The 22089-nt window shown below is 49.2% G+C and overlaps 1 pseudogene; it reads left to right on the plus strand.

Moving 5' to 3' along the window:
- Positions 1 to 4006: 4006 nt before the first annotated feature.
- Positions 4007 to 20247, plus strand: LOC146866808 (AN1-type zinc finger protein 2A-like; annotated as a pseudogene).
- Positions 20248 to 22089: the final 1842 nt, after the last annotated feature.

Genomic DNA, 22089 nt, shown 5'->3' on the forward strand with positions numbered 1-22089 from the left:
CAGTAAATTAAAAAAATAAATGTAAGGAATAGGCAGAGTGGGGGCCCAGGGGTACTGAAAAAAGAATACAACTAAGCCTCCATAACCAGTTTCCAAAGGTATGCAAATGGTCTTTAAGGACCTGTGAAAAACTCGGGCCTGCTGGAGTCTTAATAAAACTCCAGACACTGCCCAACCGAGCCCCCAGCAGCACACTCACTGACCTCTGGCCCCACGGCACTCTGCGGGCTTCGGAGTAAATGAAGACAGCCTGGAAATGCAGCAAATAAACATCGCTGCACTTCCAGGCGTCTTCATTTACATGTCCTTGCAGAGGCCTTTGTGCCCCCCTGGGAACCCATCCACGCCCCCCCAGGGGGGCGCGCCCCGCAGTTTGAAGACCTGTGCCCTATCAGAACAGAAGAGAAACCAAATCCAGTCCACCCCTGGTGCCCCAATAAATCAATGTGTGTGTCACACAGTACTACTGCTGCCGTCCGTGTGTGTACTGGTCCCGCGGCCGCCCACCTTCAAGCAATGCGCACGCACAGTCAACTGGACACGCATGCACTCACTGTGAAGTAACCAAGGGCTGCGGCCGCCATGATCACAAGCAAGCAACTGCAACATACATCATTTATTCTCTTGGACGAATGGACGGCACCGCAGGCAGGCAGGCAGGCAGCCTCAGGGCAGGCAGGGCAGCTATTGTTAACCGAAGGCATAATGTCCTGCGACAGTACATTCATTCAGTGTGCAGTCCTGATAAACTGCCAGCCAAGGGACTGGTCGGAGGCTGAGATGCACTTAGGGTCTCATTTACAAAAAAATGGTATAAGTTGTTTTGCCGCGGTGCCCCACGCCATTTTGAAAGGGCAGGAATGCACCATATTTACAAGATATGGTGCATTCCTGTCCTTTCAGCTAGTCCGTTCAGCACAATTTAGTGCCTAGCACCAACACAGGCACCAGTGCAACATGGTGTAAGGGTGCCTGCGTTGTTGGCAAGATTGTTTTCATGCAGAAAGGGGTATCTTCAGAGAGTCATGTTCCTCGTTCTATTTGTGCTGCAGAATGAAGCACACATGTAAAGAGAAAAAAACGAGGAAAAATGAAAACATTTCGCCTTGTTACCTCTGCTCTGGAGAGGAATAAGGTTTTGACGCTTCCCCATTTTTACTGATTTTGAAACTTTGGGGCAGCATCAAAATCCATGGGTGTTGCGTGGGAACGCCCATGGAATGCCTCTTTGATGCAGAGGAAGGCAACGCAGCGTTTTTGCATTGCATTGCTTTACTCCATATCTATGAGGCCATGCAAAGTAACCCAGGGTGGCTTTGCGCTGCCTTATAGATATGATTGTGAGGATTGCGCCATCCGAGGGTCAAAGAAAGTGATCCTTCGGAAGTGCAGGCCTCTTATAAATAACCCCTTTAGTTCATTTGTATGCATTCTTGTCTGCGGTGTGAACTACCCACCCCTGGCCCCTGTGCCAGGAATCTGGCAAGTCCAACTAACCATGGTGGTAATACTTCTCCACAAAGGGTGGTGTTGCAGAGTAAGGACGAGTTACACAACTGAGTCAATAAATCCAAAGTATATTGGACGGTGAAAATATAGCAGTATCAAGGAACATGAAAGCACAAATCATTACAAGTGCTAGTTATGCAAATGTAGACAAAACAATATTACAGCATTTTAATATAATTATATAAACTAGTTAAAAAATAATGGCCGTGTCGGAGTTAGTGGTGAGAGGGCATCTCCTAAAAACTGGCTCAAGGCCCATCCACCAACCTCTAAGTTCCCTGGCTTCAGTCAAAGTTGGGGGCCCGCTATGTTTTCTATGACGCTGCTGGCTACGCTTTTAGGAACATAAGTCTAGAAGGAAATTGGTATTTTGTTTTCCATAAATAATTTTCCATGGACCCCCATCATTCCACCTGGACTTCCCACATTTGTCAGATTGTCTTTAGAAATCAAAAAAACGCCGACCGCTCTGCCATGCCGCAGTATCACGTCGAACCAGCAGGCATTTTCCCAATTTTGCAGAAAGTGCTCTGATTCTGTCAGAGGGAGCTCTGTCGATTTATTAGATTCATAGGAAGCAGTCACTACCGTTTTGGTTAATTTATGTTAAAGATCTAGGCCAAAGAAGATATTCCAATGATATTTGATACAAATTGACATAAAAGCAATTAGCTGAAAAGAGTTAAGATGAAGGGTAGTGTATGCTTGAAGAGAATTGTGCCCCAAACTTAAAAAAACAATTTCCACAATTTTGAAACATCTCCAGAATTTCTCGGGACAAAAATTAGTGGAAACGTTGCTTCTGCTGGTCATTACTGCCAAACGCCCCCAGCAGTAAAAGGCTGCCATAAATATAAACCTGTCAGTATTATCCGTACGCCTCTCGGTCATTTCCAAAAGTGCTTATAATGCCCCAGAGAAGGAACAAATTATGGTAAATTGAGGACCTAAATGTTTCCCTTTCGAGAGCATTCCCTTTGGTGGGCTAGGTGCAGCGAAAGCAGGTGTGTGCATCAACTGCCCGATGCCCACATGCGGGGCCGGCTTTAGAGCTGGTGGTGCCCATGACCACCTCCTCCAATTCTCTCAATACCAACAGGCAAAAGTGCCTCTCATCTCTCTAATCATAAGTTATTACTAAACACAGCGCCCCCCCCCCCCTCTGAGGTCAGCGCCTCCTCCATAGCCCAGCGCCCAGTGCGGCTGCACTGGTCGCACAGCCCTAAAACTGATTGAATTTTAAAAGTCCTTTTTATTACATGCATTATTTAATTTATGAAACTGTACCATAATAACCCCTTAGTAACCTTAAAACTTCACCCCGGGAACCTTAAATAACCCTTACTACCCCTTAAGCTACCCTTACCTGAGCCCTAAAAGCACCTAAATAACACTTAACACTACCAATTCCTGCACCCTAACAACCCCTTACTTCCCTTATTGCTCCCCTTCACTGAACCTAAAAAACACTTATTATCCATTAACCCTACCCTTGTATCAACCTTAACAACCCATTACTACCCTTATACACTAAATTTCCCTGAACCTGAAAATAGCCCTTATAACCTTTGCCGTTACTCTTCCCTGAACCCTAAAAGCCTTAATACACTCTTCAGTGAACTTTTGCTTTTCCTTAACGCTACCCTACCCTTAGCCCTGAAAGCTACTAACTACCCCTAAATGATACTAATTCCTGAATCCTAAAAACACCTACTACTCTTTAATGCTACCCTTCTCTCAACCCTAAAATCCCCTATTATTCACTAACACTACCTTCCCTGAACATAAGAAACCCTTACTTCACCTTACTGCTACTATTCCTTTAACCCTAAAAACCCTGCTACACCTTAAGACTACCCTTTCCTGAACCCTAAAAAGCCCCTTAATACCCTTTCATGCTATCAATCCCAAAACTGTAAAAACACAAAAGAATCCCCTAATGCTATGCTTCCCCAAACCCTAAAAGCCCTACTTAACCCTTAGTGCTACCAATCGTGAACCCTACCCACTCATTACTACCCCTCAACGCTACCCCTTTTCTGAATCCTAACTAGTCCGCTGCCCCTCTCCCTCTCACTTCAAATGCTCCTCTCTACTTCAGCAGGACGATGCCACTTCATGTTTAGGTTTTTTTGTAGCCACATTTTAGATGTTCACTGTGTATTTGCAGTAAACCACAGTTTGACTTAACTTTTTTCAGCCAATTTTTTTTACCAGGTTATTTTTACCCTGGGGGTTATAGCAGGTGAGAAAATAAATAACTGATTCGACTGTTGAAGTCACATATGGTATATATTGTGTGTGGGCGGAGCTTGCCGCGGGGCAGCTGTCGGTGGGAGTTTGCGCTTGCATTTGAGGACAGGCCTGACCGTCACCCTCGGTCCGGTCTATAAGGGGCCTTCCTTGTGCTCCGCTTCCGGGCTTGGGAGGCTCCTGGCTGGACGTGGGGCCCGCACCGCCACTCTCGGTGCTTTGAAATTCCAGAAGGAGCCTCAGAATGGAGTTCCCAGACCTGGGGAAGCATTGTTCCGAACACACCTGCAAACAGCTCGATTTCCTGCCAATGAACTGTGACGCGTGCGAACAGATTTTCTGCAAAGACCACATCACATACATCCAGCACTCGCGCACATCTGCCTACAAGAAGGATGTGCAGGTGTCTGTTTGTCCACTCTGTAACACCCCAGTGAAACGAGGAAAAACACCAGACATTGTCGTTGGGGCACATATCGACCAGGACGGTAAGTTAGATAATGCTCAGCGTAAAAGCAAGAATTGTACCAACAGGTGTTTGAAGCCGGGCTGCAAGCAGAAGGAAATGCAGCTGTCCGTGGCCCCCGCAGGTGGCCATTCCAACGGGCAGCCCTTTAGTGCCATTTAGGCACAAACGCCACCCACTGGCCAAGGGTTGGACTCAGAAAGGAGTCCTTCACCTTGCAGCGATAGGCGCATCACTTCTGGCGCACAGAGGTCTGGGTGAAGGTAGTTATACCTCCCCCCACCTCTCTGGCGTCCTCTTTGCGCCAGACACGCCGTCGGTTCTTGGCTCTCCGGGTTGTCGTCATTGCGGGCGTCGAAGTAGGCGGTGAGTGAGTAAGGGGCCACGAGGGGCCTCTACTGGTTTGTCCAGCCTCCTTGTTGTCGACAGTCCGGTAGTTAAAGCTGCCTGGATTCTTGGCCCATTTGCGTTAGGTGTTGGGACTGGGACGGTCGGAGTGCCGCCTGCTCTCCCGCCTTGCGAGGGGGCAAGGGAGCTGCAAGTTGAGGGCCCGTGTCTGGGTCGGGCCCGGCCTGACGAGTTTGCGGGTGGCCTACCGAGGGTCAGCTGGTGCGTGGTATGCCGTGGGTGCTTTCCCTGATGGGGGGGCAGACGGGATGCGGCCGATGGGTTTGCCGCTGCCCGCGTCCCACGCAGTGGGACATCAGCAGGGCAGCTCTCTAGTGGCCGCCCGTCGCAGCCTTCCCCCTCCCCCTTCTTCTGCCTCGCGCGCGAGGCCGCGCCCAGGGAGGAGATCTCCCAATGAGTGTGTAGGTGGAGGCGGGCCGTTAGGGGAGCGAGGCTAGCCCCCCCTACATAGGCGTCCCTCTCGCCCAGTTCCTCCTCTGCTTCCTGCGCGCCGCTCCTGCCCGGACACGCGCGGCCAGGAGGGAAACAGGAAGCAGAGGGCGATCTGCAGAGGCGGGAGGCATAAATAGACGTAGCCCCGCCCAGTGACCCGCCACCCCGGCAGGGCCAAAGATTGGGGCCTCCCCTCCCGAGGCGCGACATCCTGTCCTGAGAGAGGTGGAACCAGGGGGGGGAGGCTCCGACGGGTGGCCACTAGAAGGCTGACCTGCTAATGTCCCCCTGCGTGGGATGCGGCCAGCGGCATAGTGACCACACCGTCATCCGCTCCACTCAACACGCATGCACAGACGTCACCCAAGGATTACACTGACACATTCGTTATGGGTGAAGAACTGCTGCAGGTTTATTTCATACAACATAAGTATGACGATAGAGTGGGTTATCTTACGGGCGATCCAGGGCAAGCAGCACCTCGCTGCTCCGCCCGCCTTACGAGCCAGCATGCACGGTGGGTCGATGCCCGGCAGCGCGGCACATACTTTTCAGATCCACTTTTCAGATCCTCCTTTGGATCACGTGATCTGTCTAATACTCCCGCCCCCTTTTTACGGGGGGCGGAGCGTGTTATGGCACACCCCCGGTTGGTCAGGCCCCCCAACCGCCCGAAGGACTAACGGGGCGCCGTCGCGGTCTTCCCAGAACCTCCTTCGGCTCCTGGACCTTGGCTCGGGCACCCTTACTGTGCCGGACAGGGGTACCCTTACTGTACCGACTGTCGCAGAGGTACCCTTACTGTACCGTTCTGCCTCCAGATCGCCCTGTAACTCCGCCACAGCTCTGGGGAGGCTTCCGTCGCTGCCAGAGCCCCCCCTTCCTCCCTTCGCTGTTATGGGTGCGAGCTAGCTTTTACTGGACTAAATTATGGGTCCTGTTCTGTAACCCGTACATGACCGCATTAATTTGCAACATTACTCAGGAGCCCAGGGCAGACTGACAAAGGATGTCTTTTGGCCCCACTGCCGTTCAGCTTAGACGTGAATGGTGTTCCTAACTTTCTTAGCGATGCGACTGCAGATCTTCCTGGCGTAATTATGGGAAGATCTAGCACCTACATATGGAGCCAGAACTGAACCATGGCTGAAATTCTTCAATCCATCGATACCCTTCATATCCTAGCACGAAGAAGGTTCTAATTTCCACTTTGTCTACAAAGGTGATGTATTGATAGCGTCATGGTGCCCAAATTGCTGCTGCTTCGAGGTTTGCATGATTTCTCGGCAGGGCAAAACATTTAACGTAACTGCTATATGGACGCCTTTTCATGACTCCGGATAAAGCCAATATGTCTGACTGAGCTGCCGAAGAATACATCTGTCAGCTCGATGACCCAAATTTGTGAACGTTTCCCAACTCCCTGGCTCCAAGGACAGGCTGAGCGGGAAGAGCAACACCTAAATCTGTTTCTCAGGCTGGAAAATATGGCATGGGTAACAAGGCATTGGTGAAATAAGCGCATATGGACCTGCAATCCTATTATGATTTTTCAATTGGCCAAATTGGGGGCCTTCCTGGCTTAGAAGTGTGTGTTCCCAACAGCTACAGCACAATAAGCAGGGTGAAGGTAACGTGCGAGTTAACCACTTTCCCTACGTATATAAACACAAGCTGACATCACGGGTATCTAATGAGGGGATGGGCCCTTAAAGTCTATGTACTCACACCCAGCACACGGGAAACATATGCTCACTGTCCCTGGCTGCTTCATGTCACTGTCTCTGAATGGTTACTGCCACAAGCCATAGCTGGTGACAGCATTGTTGGCAAATGATTCGTTGAGACAATCTCACCTTCCTACAGCATGCCAGTCCAAATAAATGAAGAATCGATAAAACTGCTAACTCTGCCATGTTTACCTTTTCGGCCATTAACTCCCTACGTTTGCTTCCTTTCACATTGTATTATCCTATTGTTTACTACAAACTGACCCCTATCTTAGCAACATCTCCTCGTTTTAGCCTTTTTGGAAACAGATTTTATAGGTATTATACTGCTCTTGTCTATTTGGTGGCAATGCGCGTAGATCAGAGTGGGTGTTACACCTGGCAAAGGTGCTTGTTGTTTTTCAGTCCTTTGGCCTTTCTTTTCAGTATGCAGATGCTTCCTCCCAGGCGCACCCCCTTTTCCTCTCGCTGGTTTCTGATGGTGCTGTCACTCTTGCACAGGGAAGTTTGTGGCAGGGGGCACAAAGGAGCAAATGAATATGCTGCCGAATCCTGCATTTTCACGCAGCATGATTTGCCTATCTGGAATATGCTCTGCGAGATTCTCGGGCCTGTCTTTGTGCGAAGGGTGGTGCACTTTGCTGTGGAGGTGCTTGCTCCACGCCCTCTACTGAGAAGGCCATCTCACGGAAGCCGCTTCTGGTGGCCAGTGTGTGACTCATAGAGTCTACATATACATTGTTAAACTTGATGGGTTTCACCCTTATCCAAGGACAATTTTCAGCTCTCCCACACTATTAGAGATCCGTCAATGGCTCTTGGCCGGGAAGGAGGTGTGATTTCTCGGTTATTGCCTGCGTTGGGATAGGCAGGCTGACCTAGTGTGTGAGTTCTTGTGTGACCAAGTGCAACATCTAGCAGTATCCACTGCTTTACCAGCCTCGTGTGTAAGTCGTTCCTTTGCCTTGCAGTTTGAAAACAGCTGGTGTAATGTTTCTTTCAAATCAGTCATAGTGGCAGCTCAGTACATACAGAAAGTCAGCAGCCTGCGCTGTTTTGAGACAAGCTGAAGGCCTGGGTTTGTGGGGCATACAGAACATCTTGAAGGTATTTATTACTGTGAGTTCCCGCTTAAGTCAAGAGATGCTGCCGCCTTTCATCTTTAGCCTTGCTATTCTGAAACAGCTGGTGTAATGTTTTATGCAACTCAGTCATAGTGGCAGCTAGTTTATACAGGAAAGTCATCAGCCTGAGCTGTTTGGAGACAAGCGGAAGGCCTTGGGTTGTGTGTCATACATAACATCTTTAAGGTTATTCTCCCTGTTCCACAGGGAGGCCAGGGAAAGCACAGAGTGACATGGTTTACCGAGACTTAGCCTGGCTTGCCGCTTCTGCGACCTTTGTGAGGTTTGTTTATGTATTGTATGAAGGTGACAGAGGCTGTCACTGTTGTTTGATAGGCACCAGGGCCAGATGACATTTAAGTGCATTGTGTGCTGGAAACTAAGGAGCGGGTCCATTTAGTAAGCACAAGGAGCACGGGGGCGTTGTTAGCTCTAAAAGGAAGTTGAAACAACCCAGTTGAGTTTCAGTGCAAGGCCACATTTGGTGGGGCAATTCCAGGCGTAAAGCATTAAGCCAGTCAGCCCAGGGAATTAGGCAGGCGTACGATTAGCTAAGATTTTGTTCAAACTGAGGGAGAGCATATCGACCATAATTAATTGTGGAACCAGAAAAAGCTTTACAAAGCATGCTGTAGATTTCCGGTAGAATGCTGTATGGATAGGCTTCAGGGATAAGGCCATGACCTTTCTGGAAGGGGCATCTTCTTCGACCTGTGTCAGACAGGGAAAGGAAGTAAGGCGGGCTTGATAACTCTTTATTCTACCTGCGTTGGCACGTCTTGTCAGGAGTGATTGTCAAAGGTTTTGCCTTCAGCCAGTCTAGGTTAACACCCATGTGGAAGGAAGCAAATTTATATACCCGTGATGTCAGCTTGTGTTTATATACGTAGGTAAAGTGGCTGACTCACACGCTACCTTCACCCTGCGTGTTGTGCTGTAGCTGTTGGGAACACAATTACAAGCCAGGAAGGCACTTAATTTGGCCAATTGAAAAATCTTAATAGGATTGCAGGTCCATACGTGCCTAATTCACCTATGCCTTGTTACCAATGCCATATTTCCCAGCCTGAGAAACAGATTTAGGTGCTGCTCTTGCCGCTCAGCCTTTCTTGGAGCCAGGGAGTTGGGAAACATTCACAAATTTTTGGTCCCCGAGCTGAGAGATGTATTCTTCGGCAGCTCAGTCAGTCATATTGGCTTTATCCGGAGTCATGATAAACGGCGTCCGATTAGCAGTTGCGAAAAAAATGTGTTGCCCAGCCGAGAAATCATGCAATCCTCGCAGTAGCAGCAGCAACTCAGGAACCATGACGCTATCAATACATCACCTTTGTAGATAGAGTGGAAATTAAAACCTTCGTGCTAGGATATGAAGGGAATCGATGGATTGAAGAATTCAGCTATGGTTCAGTTCTGGCTCCATATGCAGGTGCTAGATCTTCCCATAATTACGTTAGGATGATCTGCTGTGGCATCGCTTAGAAGGTTAGGAACACCAGTCACGTCTAAGCTTACGGCAGTGGGGCCAAAAGACGTCCTTTGTTCGTCTGCCCTGGCCTTCTGAGTAAGGTTGCAAATTAATGCCGTCTTTTACGGGTTACAGAACAGGACCCCTAATTTAGCCCATTATAAGCTGGCTCGCAGGGGCAGGGCACATATAACAGCAAAGGGAGGAAGGGGGGGCTCTGGCAGCGACGGTAGCCTCCCCAGAGCTGTGGCGGAGTTACAGGGCGATCTGGAGGCAGACGGGTACAGTAAGGGTACCTCTGCGACAGGCGGTACAGTAAGGGTACCCTGTCCGGCACAGTAAGGGTGCCCGAGCCAAGGTCCATGAGCCGAAGGGGGTTCTGGGAAGACCGCGACGGCGCCCCGTTAGTCCTTCGGGCGGTTGGGGGGCCTGACCAACCGGGGGTGTGCCACAACACGCTCCGCCCCTGTCAGAAGGGGCGGGAGTAGGAGACAGATCACGTGACCCAGTGGATGATCTGAAAATAAATATGTGCCGCACTGCCGGGCATCGACCCACCGTGCGTGCTGGCTCACCAGGCGGGCGGAGCAGCGAGGGGCTGCTTGCCCTGGATCGCCCGTAAGATAACACATTTATCGTCATACTTATGTTGTATGAAATAAACCTGCAGCAGTTCTTCACCCACAATGAAATTGTCAGTGTAATCCTTGGGTGACGTCTGTGCATGCGTGTTGAATGAAGCGGATGACGGTGTGGTCACTATGCCGCTGCCCGCGTCCCACGCAGTGGGACATCAGCAGGGCAGCTCTCTAGTGGCCGCCCGTCGCAGCCTTCCCCCTCCCCCTTCTTCTGCCTCGCGCGCGAGGCCGCACCCAGGGAGGAGATCTCCCAATGAGTGTGTAGGTGGAGGCGGGCCGTTAGGGGGGCGAGGCTAGCCCCCCCCTACATAGGCGTCCCTCTCGCCCAGTTCCTCCTCTGCTTCCTGCGCGCCGCTCCTGCCCGGACACGCGTATTCCCACCCTTTCCGCTTACCCTGCGTGGCAGAGACAGCGCGTTATTGGAATGTTTTAATGTTTTTCTTTTGCGTTGCAGGCGGAGTTACAGGGCGATCTGGAGGCAGACGGGTACAGTAAGGGTACCTCTGCGACAGGCGGTACAGTAAGGGTACCCCTGTCCGGCACAGTAAGGGTGCCCGAGCCAAGGTCCACGAGCCGAAGGGGGTTCTGGGAAGACCGCGACGGCGCCCCGTTAGTCCTTCGGGCGGTTGGGGGGCCTGACCAACCGGGGGTGTGCCACAACACGCTCCGCCCCTGTCAGAAGGGGCGGGAGTAGGAGACAGATCACGTGACCCAGTGGATGATCTGAAAATAAATATGTGCCGCACTGCCGGGCATCGACCCACCGTGCGTGCTGGCTCACCAGGCGGGCGGAGCAGCGAGGGGCTGCTTGCCCTGGATCGCCCGTAAGATAACCCATTTATCGTCATACTTATGTTGTATGAAATAAACCTGCAGCAGTTCTTCACCCACAATGAAATTGTCAGTGTAATCCTTGGGTGACGTCTGTGCATGCGTGTTGAATGAAGCGGATGACGGTGTGGTCACTATTGTAATCGTCCTCATTGCTTTGCGAACATGCTATCCTAGCGGCACTGCGACGCACTTCTTCGTGTAGGCAGACATGGGTTTTAGGCGGTGAGTCCGGGGCCTGCCAGTCTGATCTGGGCTTTGAGCTGCATAATCGGGCGAAAAAATCTGTTCCCTACTGTAAGGTACAATTATAGGCAACTGGGGACGAGACAGCAAGAGAAAGTTGAGGTTAAGGGTCAAGTTACCTTCCCTTGCCCAGCGATGGACGTCCTTTTATCAGACAGATTGCCCCAACTGAATCGCAGCAGCAGCACATGCAGAACGTTACTATGAAGTTCGCACGCACTTGTCTAAGTATGGGCAGAAATGTATAGCTTTTAAGTTACAAAGCAGCTCCATTAGCCCCAGTACAGCTTTACATACGCAGTAACATTGCCGAGTGGTATTTGCTTCCACATCGCAATCTTTTTCTTAGACTGGTAATGAATTTTGGATTGTTTTAAGGAACATAAGCGTCGTCTACGGGTCAGCGCCTTGTTCCGCGTCGTGTCTCTGGTTCGGGAGGCAGTGCTTGCTGCGGTGAGCCTGGGCCCTATGGGTCTGTTTTTCTCGCCCCTTGAGGCTGTGTTGCGGGGCTGGACACCCTTGCCATTGCCAGGCGTTGGTAGCCGGAGTAGTCTGCTGCTTCCCCACCCCCCTTTTCCTAATCTAGGAACCGAGAGGGGGGGAGCAGATTGGTTACGGCGCGATCTTTGGTGCTGGATGCCCCTCCACCCCGTCATGTCGTTGGGCGAGAGATTGTTTTCGGTCGGTGGAATACGAACCCAGTCCGGGGGGCCTGAACCGCACCGGGTCCCGACTTCTGTGGCAGATGGGCGTGCTGGTGTGAATTGTTTCGCCCTCGCGCCCACCTCCTAGAATACATGAGGGAGTTTTTCAAGGACACCGTATGCCTCAGATTCTGTTGTCACAGTTGGCAGGAGTGGCACAATTGCCCAGTCGTTTCCTGCTGGTTGAGTGAGGGGCCTTGCTGCACTTTCTGGTCAGTCTAATGTTTCATTTTCAGCACATTAGAAACATTTCTGGTCTTCCCTGCTCCGCGCTCTGGTCTTGCTCTTGCTCGTTTTAGCTATTGGCCAAGGTTTTCGTTAGCCGAATTCCAAAAGGGCGGATGTGTGGATGTATATTTGGGAAAGTGCTTGTGCGGAGCGCAGGGCATGGGCTGCGGGGCCTTTGAGACAACAAGTAAGTGGCTAGTGTGATTAGAATGAGCGGCAGCTGTTATTCATTAAAGAAAAGCCGATATGGTCACTGGGGCAAGCGCAAGCATCGTAATACATGCAACCTTGCAGTGGGGTCCACCGGCAAGTTTGCACTGGGGTGCACCGGCGCCATTTTGCTCCCCCCGTAATTCACAGTTCCCACAGTGCCTTGTTAGAATGGTAAGTTTAATAATAGTAATTATGTGAAGGAGTGCATATAGGAAGAACAAGCTGCGCGGTGGCAGTTTGCACATAAATATAAAAAAAAATTGAGGTGGGCTCTGCATGTGGGCCCCCCCGCGGTAGTTTCTCGAGGCCCTAGCACTACATTTAGGGCTGGCTGCCCCTTCCCTGACTGCTTGGGGCATGCATGGCTGGACACGATGCAGCGGGGGAACAAACAGAGAGGCATACCGTCGGGACATGTGCTGCAAGTTCGAGGCAACATTGTTCTGCAGTAGCCAAGGGGTATCGCGCTTGTCGGCACCGTGTTTTCGTTATGCGGCATACATGCTTAGCAGCCTAGGCTTGTAAACATGCTAACAGTTTGGTCTAAATACCGGTCCCTCACTGTCCGGTGAATGAGCAGTGTCGGGGTTTCCGTGGTGAGTCTGGGAGAATTTGTACATTGCAGGAACGTTGCAAGTGGGGTATCCCCTCAAAACTGGTGAAAAGGGCTGCTCATTGTCATAAAGGTGTAACATGACCAGAAGCCAATATTTGTTATTGTTAAGTTAATCACCTCTGCTTTGTGCTGCGCTGTACGGGACACTCACCGCTTGTGCTGTGGGCCAGATGTCTGCTATTTGGCGTATGGTGGCGTCCACAGCATCCACGAAGAGGGGTGTGCTCCGTGGAGCAGGAAAACTTGCTAGTGTGCGTCGTAGGCCTTGTGCAGGATTGGATCCCCGCCGGGCCACTCAGTCGTTCATCTTCCAGCTGGGTGACAATAACCATCCATAGGTGAATGTCTGTTATAAACAATGTGCCGGTGCCTATAGTAGTGCAATTTTGAAAGCTCCCGTTATGTCTAGGTCTGTACGCAGTCCGTGAATTTTAAAGACTTCCGCGTATTTTGGGGTTGTGATATTATACGGAGGGATGGGTTCTTGTAAGACATCTTCCTGTTATACCCACCCCTCTTGCCAGTTCCTCTGTGTCTTGCTTTACTTTCGACCACGTGGAGGATTACCAGCAAAAGGGCAATAAGGGGCTCGAGAAGGTGCACCCCAGTGTCTGCATGAGGACAAGTCAGGAAGAAGATTGTTTAAGTGTGTGTTACACACAGCAAGTGACAGGGGCCTCATAGTCTTTGAATGTTGCACTGTGACACAGACCCTTCTACCTTGGCGCCTACCCACGACGGTTCGATGGGTCTTGGCTAAATAAATCCCTACGGTGGGCCGCTGTAGTTTAGGTCTATTACACCTGCCTCTGGCTGTAAGTTTCATTTCAGGAGAAGTTTAAAGATGTGTCATTGACAAATGGTGCCAATGGTACAACGCGGATGGGTTTAGGTGTTTACACCTAAATTTATCTTATAAAGCATTTTACACTTTGGACCTCAGAGGCTTGATCAGTTACAAGCGGCTGAGCGTGAGGATAGCCGAATTTTGAAGTGTATGCTTGTGGATGTCTGTTATATGCAGGCCTGATAAGTTTTGTTTTGAATATACATTTAGGCCAGCATTGGGCTGACTTTACTATCACTTGCATTGGGCGTCGCAAACGGAAACTAATTTACAGCGTTTTATAGTTAAGAATTTATTAAGCCTATTTGGTGTTATTGCCAGCGTTTTTTGTGTGTGTGTTTTGGACCGCGGACTGCTGTTTTGGGCGGGGCGGCCAGTTTACACTACTGTAGGCACCAGCTGCAAGATGGTATTATGACGAGGTCAAGTAGGTTCAATGTTTTAATCTTTCCATCTGCTCAACATGAGCGCAAGAATCATACCAAGTTTAGCCGGTGTTTTCTTGGCATGTCAAGTTGTGCATCGTCCTTTATATGGAAGTGAATGTTGCGAGGCTGATTGATTAAGTGACTGCGTGCTTAGGTGTACTGAAGCTCCAAATTTGACCACTTCTTCATGGTCCCAGGGGTACTATTTAGCCCTGGGACTGTGGGTTGCCACTCAGATACATGCAGCAAGGGCCCTGTAATGCGCCAGCTTCCCCTAGCATAACAGCGCAAACGGTTTTCAGTGTGTTGCCTCTGTAAGTTATTATCAGTTGCAATTCTAATGCTTGCCCGGTAGTGAGAATTCCACACTTACACCATCCACAGCATTAGAGTACCTCCCCTACACCAGGCATAGGTGCACGGTCTGGGGGGCTGAGACCAGAGTCAATGGACCCAATAGATGCATTTTCAATATGCTATGCAACAAAGCTATAATTGTGGCTTATTTATCTTATGCGACTAATAAGCGTTGACAATGACAATGCCAATAGATGGGCTTGTTGTAGGTGTAGTGCTCCTTTTTGTTAGAGATGTAAGTCAAGAGTAGTGTTCACGTTTTGTCCCGGTTTTGGCTTTAACATCCTGGTCACCCAAAGCTGAGGGCAAGGGCAAGCTGCCAAGGATGAGAAATAAGAAGAGACGTGTATCCTGCGTTGATTCGCACTGAGCATCAGCAGGTTTGGGGTGAGCCCGTCCGTTTCCGGTGCAGGGTCTGTGACTCCGGAAGTGACTTTTGAGACCATAGTCCAGCTTGCTGTAGGTGGAATGATACGTGTTGATTACAAAATTGGATGCGATGACCGAGGAGGCAGAACCATGCAGCAAACTATGCTAAGCAACGTTTCTGGTGAATTGTTTTAATCCAGCGCCTAAGTGAGAGCTTCTAGTGCAGGGCCAGAATCAATAGGTGACTGCAACACGACAAAGGTCTTTTTAAGGCACTGGTGCAAAATGGTGCATACTAAGTAGTTCTCAAGGCCTACTTCTGGCCGGGATGGCAAGCAGGGGTTATGCGGGGGAACTAGCTATTAGCTGGCCAAACTTGTGAGCAAATACCCTGAATAAAATTTTGCGGTGAGGCTGCTGAGTTGCCCTGGCATTGTTTGCCTCGTTTCAGGGCCAGTGATTGTTACTTTTTAGGGATAAGGTTCGAATTCTTAGTTGCGTGAGAAGCTGTTCCCGGACGTACACCAAGCACGGAAACAGCTTCTCAAAGAACCCTTCAGACAGAAAGGCATTTGCACCAGGAGGCAAGCGGTGCTAGCATGCTTAAACCCAGAAAATACACAACTAAACTGTAGATTGGTCAAATTCCTTATGTTGGCGGAACAAAAAATGCCCAAGACAACAAAAACGGAACCAGACTTGGGCAGCACACTGCTAACAGGAACATGTCCCTAACCAGACCACAATAAGAACATACTACCAGAAGTAAAGGGATAACCCTCTTAATAAGTGGAGAAAACCTGACCAATACAAACACGATAACCTGCTAAAGAAATCTATGGCTGGTCCAAAGGAATCACGAGTTTGCAAACTATAGCATTTAGACATAGAAGGACACATATTATGTCTAAAATCAACTCTGATTTTATATTTGCAAAGATTTATCCAACACTGGGTTTTAATTTGAAGATTCCCGTTTATAAGCTAACATAAAAAAAAATATAAAAAAAATTAGGGGAATTTGGAAGAAATTATACACACACTGTTGAAATTGTAAATATACTTTTGTATTTTATGCAGTAATATTGCAATGGTTTTAAGTAACTATGCAGGAAATAAAGAAACTTGAAACTTGCAACTAGTTGCGTTTGGGACTTTGACAGGTTACCCACATTCATGCAACACTGCGATAAAGTTGTAATTTTGTGGAGTGTTGAACGAGGTTGTAACTTACAAGAAACTCATCATAGATCTGGCAGTCCCTTCATTGCAGAACACCATGGAGTTCGGGGCCAGTTCGGGACCTGGGCATAGTGTCAGGCCAAGGATTGGCGGCATGGTCCCTGGGGTACTGGGGACAGTTTTGTTGGTTGGCAAGATTCGCAGAGGTTTGTCGTAAGCCTGCACAGGCTGTTGTTTCCGCAGAGTTTGGGGCAGGTTAGCAGCCCCACCTGGTCTCTGTGGGTTTGCTGTGTCTTGCGGGTCATCCTGATCAAGTAAGAGCCATTATCCATTGGTATAGCTGGACATAAGGAATGCCAGGCAAGAATCCAGGGGATTACAGAGCGAGTGTGGCCTGTTCTGGGCTTAGTATATACAGGTGTGAGTAGCAATGGTAGCCGCCAGTTCAATCTTGCATCATTCAAATTCACGAGAAGAGGCATTTCCTGGAGGGTGAAGTAGGTCCCATGCAGGGCTGAGAGGGAACATTCATCTAGACTAACCTGGACTGGGCAAACAAGTATGATCCAGGTGGAATTGAGCGCTGCAAGTATGGGCAGTTCTGGCTAGGGAGGGAGCTAAAGCTCAATGGCCGTGCTTCTGCTTTGGTGTCAGAGGTCTCTTGGTGTATTGACGTCCTGTCTTGGCAGTCCAGGTCACACTCAGAGGGCAAAGGCAAGGCCTCGGCCCCTGATGGACTATGTTTAATTTTAGTTGAGTGGGGCTCGCAATGTCGTCGCATCTTGCTATGTCTGGTCGATCCAGCTAAAATGTGCCCACTGCAAACAAGGGCAGGTTACAGGTCGCCTCAGTTAAGACATATTCACCCGCGCCTTAGCCAGAGCAGCAGGCGGGTGTGGTAGTTGTCATCTAACAAGTGGGCTGTGGTGCAAAAAAGTTTGGTAAACACGGTGTTAGAGCACAAATGACGACAAAGTATTTTTAGAGCAGTTTGGCATTCCCAATATTCAGACAAGGACAGTTACTTACACATATTGTTCCCCTCCGGTTCCCAGAGACTTGTCTGCCCCCTGGGTTATTCTTCCATGGGCTAGAACTGGAAGGGGCATCTTCTGCGACCTGTGTCCCAAATACGTCGATAGTCAACGCTGGGGTAGTTGTACCATGAAGGGCATGGTTACCAAGGTTGTCCCAAAGTTTTGGGGTCAAACTGGGTTGGGGCAGTAAGTCTACAGCCCTTAGGAAGCATTCAGCATTCCGTCAATCCAAGTTGGGCAGTTAGCGATACATAATATCAGCAAGTTGATAACATGCATCGGTTATTCAGCGACATCATGCCCTAGGGGGCATGCGCACTTCACAAAAACAGTTCCAACCGGAAGGGTGCCAAGTGGCAAAAACCAGTAAATAGGTTTAATATGTGTGTCTCTGGCCTTACAGCTGTGTGGAGCCAGTCTCATTTAGAGGTACGCCCAGGTGAAAATTGTGTACTTATTAAGGTTCTCATGACCAATGCGGTTTGTGGTATCTCCCAGCGGATCCACTGAAGGTGTACTGCAGCTAACATGAAACTGGGAATCTGGGATTCCTACACATTTGCGGGTTTAAGCATCCAGGGTCAGAGATAGTTAGCAGGTGCTGGCATCTGTGATCCGATTGCAGTTAAGCAAGCGGGAGCGCTGCGTAAGTTGCCACTGCACGAAAGAGTGAGGTGTCGCCAATAGTGGGCACAATACATAGACTGTTTCAAACCAGATTCAACACCAATAAGGTGTTCACCAAGGTTTAGCAATCAAAGGGGTCTGTGCAATTTTCTGGTCAAAGGGGAGAAGTAAGTGCACCTCAGAACCAAGTGTAGGTGACCAGCTGCTGCAGTGAAGCTCAAAAGCCCCACACGGTCAGCTATATTAGCCATGCTGGGTGGGGACGCTGGCAGTTTCAGAGTGTGCTGCTGTCCGGGGAATCAAGGGTCAAGCACAAAAGGCTACTATGTAAAACAACATTTGACACTTCCAGTGATAAACAATGATTAAAATTTAACGGACAGGTAATTTTCCCCCTATGGGGTTGCCCAAGAGTGGGCAGTGTGAACGCCCCGCCCCCCCTTTTTGGGAATATTCTAGGATTGGGGGTTAGGTAGGACTTAGTCAATCCTTAATGTTAGGCACCATATCGCTCAGTGCGCACTGTATTAAATCAGACAGATTCTCTTAGCTGGTATGCTTAGGGGGTTTCACCACAGAGGGAGCTGAGCTGGCGGAATTCCCATAAAGGATGCATGGCAAGGGCAGTAGGGCACCCTTGCTTATTGTCACATACTTCTAGTTATGAACACTCCTGTGTGTTATGATTTAGGAAGCAAAGGGACTGTGCAAATGTTAAGTATAATCCTTCTCGCCCCAATAGCCAAAGTAGGCAGGCGGGGGTGGGAGCAGTTACCTAACAAGTGGGCTGCTGTCCCATAGATGGGGGACACAGGGGTTCAGGCACACACGGTGCTAGTAGGACGGCAGCTAGGTGTGATCAGCAAATAGATGGGGCAATGTGAGCCTTGGTGTCTGAATTTGTCCCACCCAGAGCCGGCATGGGGCTAGGTCATGTGAGGCAGTGGAACTTTCCCGCAGGAGAGTGAAAAGTTCTTGGCACAGGTTCACAGCCCAGAAGGTTCTTTGGTTCCATCAGACACTATCTGATCCAGGCTAACGTCAAGGGCTATTGTGATATAGATGGGGTTCATCTATCACCAGTAGGGAGGGATCTCTTCCCTTAGATTTGCAGGAGGCCTGGAAATGAGCGGTCGCTTGTGTGAAATGTGCTGTTTTGGTGAGATCAGCAACTACATGGGTCAATGGGAGCTCTGGTGAGGTGGCACAGAGCTAAGTCAGAGGAGGCCGTTGAACATCCCTGTAAGAGGGAACTGTTCATGGCGTAAGTTCGCAGACCAGTGGGGCCAGGGTTTCATCAGACACGAGCTGATTCAGGCTAATGTTAAAGGGTACGTTGCTGAAGATGGGGTCCATTGTCACCATTGCCTTCCAGGCGTACACCTAGGTTAGGTTGACATACATGGGGTGCATTTTGTCACAGGTGAGCATGGACACTTTCCACTGGACATGCACAAGGCAAGCAGGTTGCAGGTCAGTTAGGAGCTGTTTTGGTGGGGGACTCTGGCCGCCGCCAGAGCTTTGGCGGAGTTACAGGACGATCTGGAAGCAGACGGGTACAGTAAGGTACCTCTGCGGCAGACGGGCACAGTAAGGGTACCTCTGAGTGGCACAGTAAGGGTGCCAGAGTCAAAGACCAGGAGCCTCAGGGCAGGTTACTGGAAAACCGCGACGGCGCTCCGTTAGTCCTTTGGGTGGTTGGGGGCCTGAAAAATCGGGGGTTTGCCCTGCTACGCACTGCCCTGAAAAGGGCGTGAGTGATAAGAGACCAACGTGCCACGTGATCCAGAAGAGGATCATCAAAGGTGTAGCACTGTCTGGGTGTCCCACAGTGCTGCCTCATCAGGCGGGTGGGGGCAGCATAGGTTGGTACAACTGCCCACCCTTGGATCGCCCGTAAGATAACCCACCATATTGCATACTTTGTATGGAATAAACCTGCAGCAATATTTTTCCAGACTAAAAGTTGTCTTGTGTATTTACTTATTCATGCATGCTCAGACTGTGGGTGGGGGTAAGTTGCCGATAATGGCACTTTGATGAAGGTGATCTGTGATCAGTGCTGTGGCAACTTCTGTTTGAAACATCGTCATCCTCTGGACAATGAATGCAATGGTAGCATTGCTCCCCTCTCAAAAGCTGGTCATGCAGCACTATCGGGAGCCCAAGGAACGTCTTCAAAAATCTGTGACCACCTCGGGTCACCCAGCTGCAGCATCTAGCCGTCCAGTTTCAAGACCAGGTCATGTTGCGCACGCCCAGCCCAGCAGGCCAAGTGAACCTCGTCCATCCCCCTCTTCCTCCCATTACTGTGCCTATTGCTGATGAGCATCAGAATGAATTGAGTGAAGAGGTGACCTTACAAAGAGCCCTGGAAATGTCCCTTGCTGATTCTGCGACCTCCACCCCCGTACCTAGTTCACAGGAAAGATCTGGCTTTTGCTCGGGATTTGTCCGCCAGTGCAGAAGAATATCGGAGACAGCAGCAGGCTGGGACCCGGACTTCAAAAACTTCAAACTGCACCTTGTGTTGACAGACACCCAGTAGCATGTGGAGACCCACCGGTGAGAGGAAGGAGCAGTGCTACAGAAGATACGCTAGCCCACTGCGCGTGTGGGTGTATGCGACTGTTGCTCAGATGTAGCTCTGAGGCCACTCAAGTCATAAGAGTTACAGATGAAGCACATAATCTATTTGTAAATGTTTTTTCTTTTAGGGCTATAACTATTGACATAAAGAAGTCTTCATGGGCGGACAGTACTATAGTGATAAACTTTTATCCGAATCTTATTTAAAATGTTTCTATGGGTCTAACATGATGGGGTGTTGTTAATGTATAAATTGTAAAGATAATTTATCATCTACTTACTTCATGTAAAAAATGTCACTGCTGCCAATGATGATCTTGATGAAGATGGCTTGTTTGGAAAGTGCTAACCACTGATCGGAATACTGCTATATACATGCTCGGGATTGGCTGGCACTGGGAGCGGGATCAGACCTGAGTCATGCTTTGAAGTTGACTAACTGGCAGAACTTGGGTACATCATGTTCCACCATGTGATAAATGGAGGGATGCGGAATTCAGGGGCATTGTACCTGGTCTAGTTCTTTTGGGTTGTGCTAGGCAATACCAAAATGTAATATGGTATCTATTTAGACATAATATGTGGGGTTGTCTGTTGTGGCACTGGTGTGTGTAATTTGTGGGCAGGATTGTATGGCCCCTTTCTGCATGCGTCTTTTGCTCTCTTGAGTTAAGTGGTTATATCATGGATGTTTTATGGCTGTTTTTGCTGCTAGTCTGTGGTATGTGTAAATTGTGACCAGGGCTTAGAAGTCATATTCAGTATTCAATGTTTTCCTTCTTGTATTAGTGTGGTTTTTTCGAGAATATTTTGGTGAACTTTAATGCTGTTTATTTTTGCTTTAAAGAAGATCTGTTATGTCTGTCTTTGGTGGATTGTCTTGAGTAATAGGCAGGCGTGGCCGGCACAGGTAAGAGTGGTGGGGTGGGGGGAAAACCGACAGATGACAGGATAGGTAAAATTACATAAAAATTAAATAAAACCACTTACCTTGCGCTTGCCGCATTGCCGACACGGCAATGCGGCGAGTGCAAGGTAAGTGGTTTTATTTTTTTTAAATTTAATTTTACCTATCCTGTAATCTGTCGACTTCCCCTCCCACCCCGCCCTGCCCCTGCCCCACCAACCCACCGCTCGAACCTGTGCTGGCCGCACCTGGTAAGGGCAGCTGTCCCTTGTAGAATACACAAGGTCACTGCGAAATGTATGCGTCACTCTCCGCTATTCCAGTTGGGGAGATCAGTTTGGAAAGGACTGGTTATGATTTAAACCACAATTTATGGGGAATTATTGTGCGGGACCATTTTTTCCGCACACACACATGGTATTCCCAATTTTGGGGGGTTTAATGTGTACGTTTACCACCAGCTCAGAGCAGGTGGTAAATGCATACTGCAGGCTCTGCGTCCTGCAGAGGATGATGCAAGGGGTTGGGGGGAAGTAAGGGAGAGAAAGGAAACATTTTTCTAGCAGGGGGAAGCATAGTCTGCTTCTGCCATTAGAAAAAAAAAACCACAGGAATGAAACTTGGCTGTTGCTGCAGACAAACTCGCATGTGATTTTTCTAGGCACTTTCACATCCCCAAAACTCTAGTCACATTCATGCACACATTTAAAAAATGGGTGTGGAAAAACTTTACAGCTAATAAACATGCAGAATGAAATTAACGCACAAAAGCATTTGTTAATTTCATTCTGCCTGACCTGTACTAGTGCTCTTGGTGTAGCCACGTAATACATATTATTATTTACTAGGCTCCAGGGTGCCTGATAACAAGCCATCACTG

This window comes from Triturus cristatus, chromosome 1_2 (genome assembly GCF_964204655.1).
Source record: "Triturus cristatus chromosome 1_2, aTriCri1.1, whole genome shotgun sequence".
Lineage (NCBI taxonomy): Eukaryota > Metazoa > Chordata > Amphibia > Caudata > Salamandridae > Triturus > Triturus cristatus.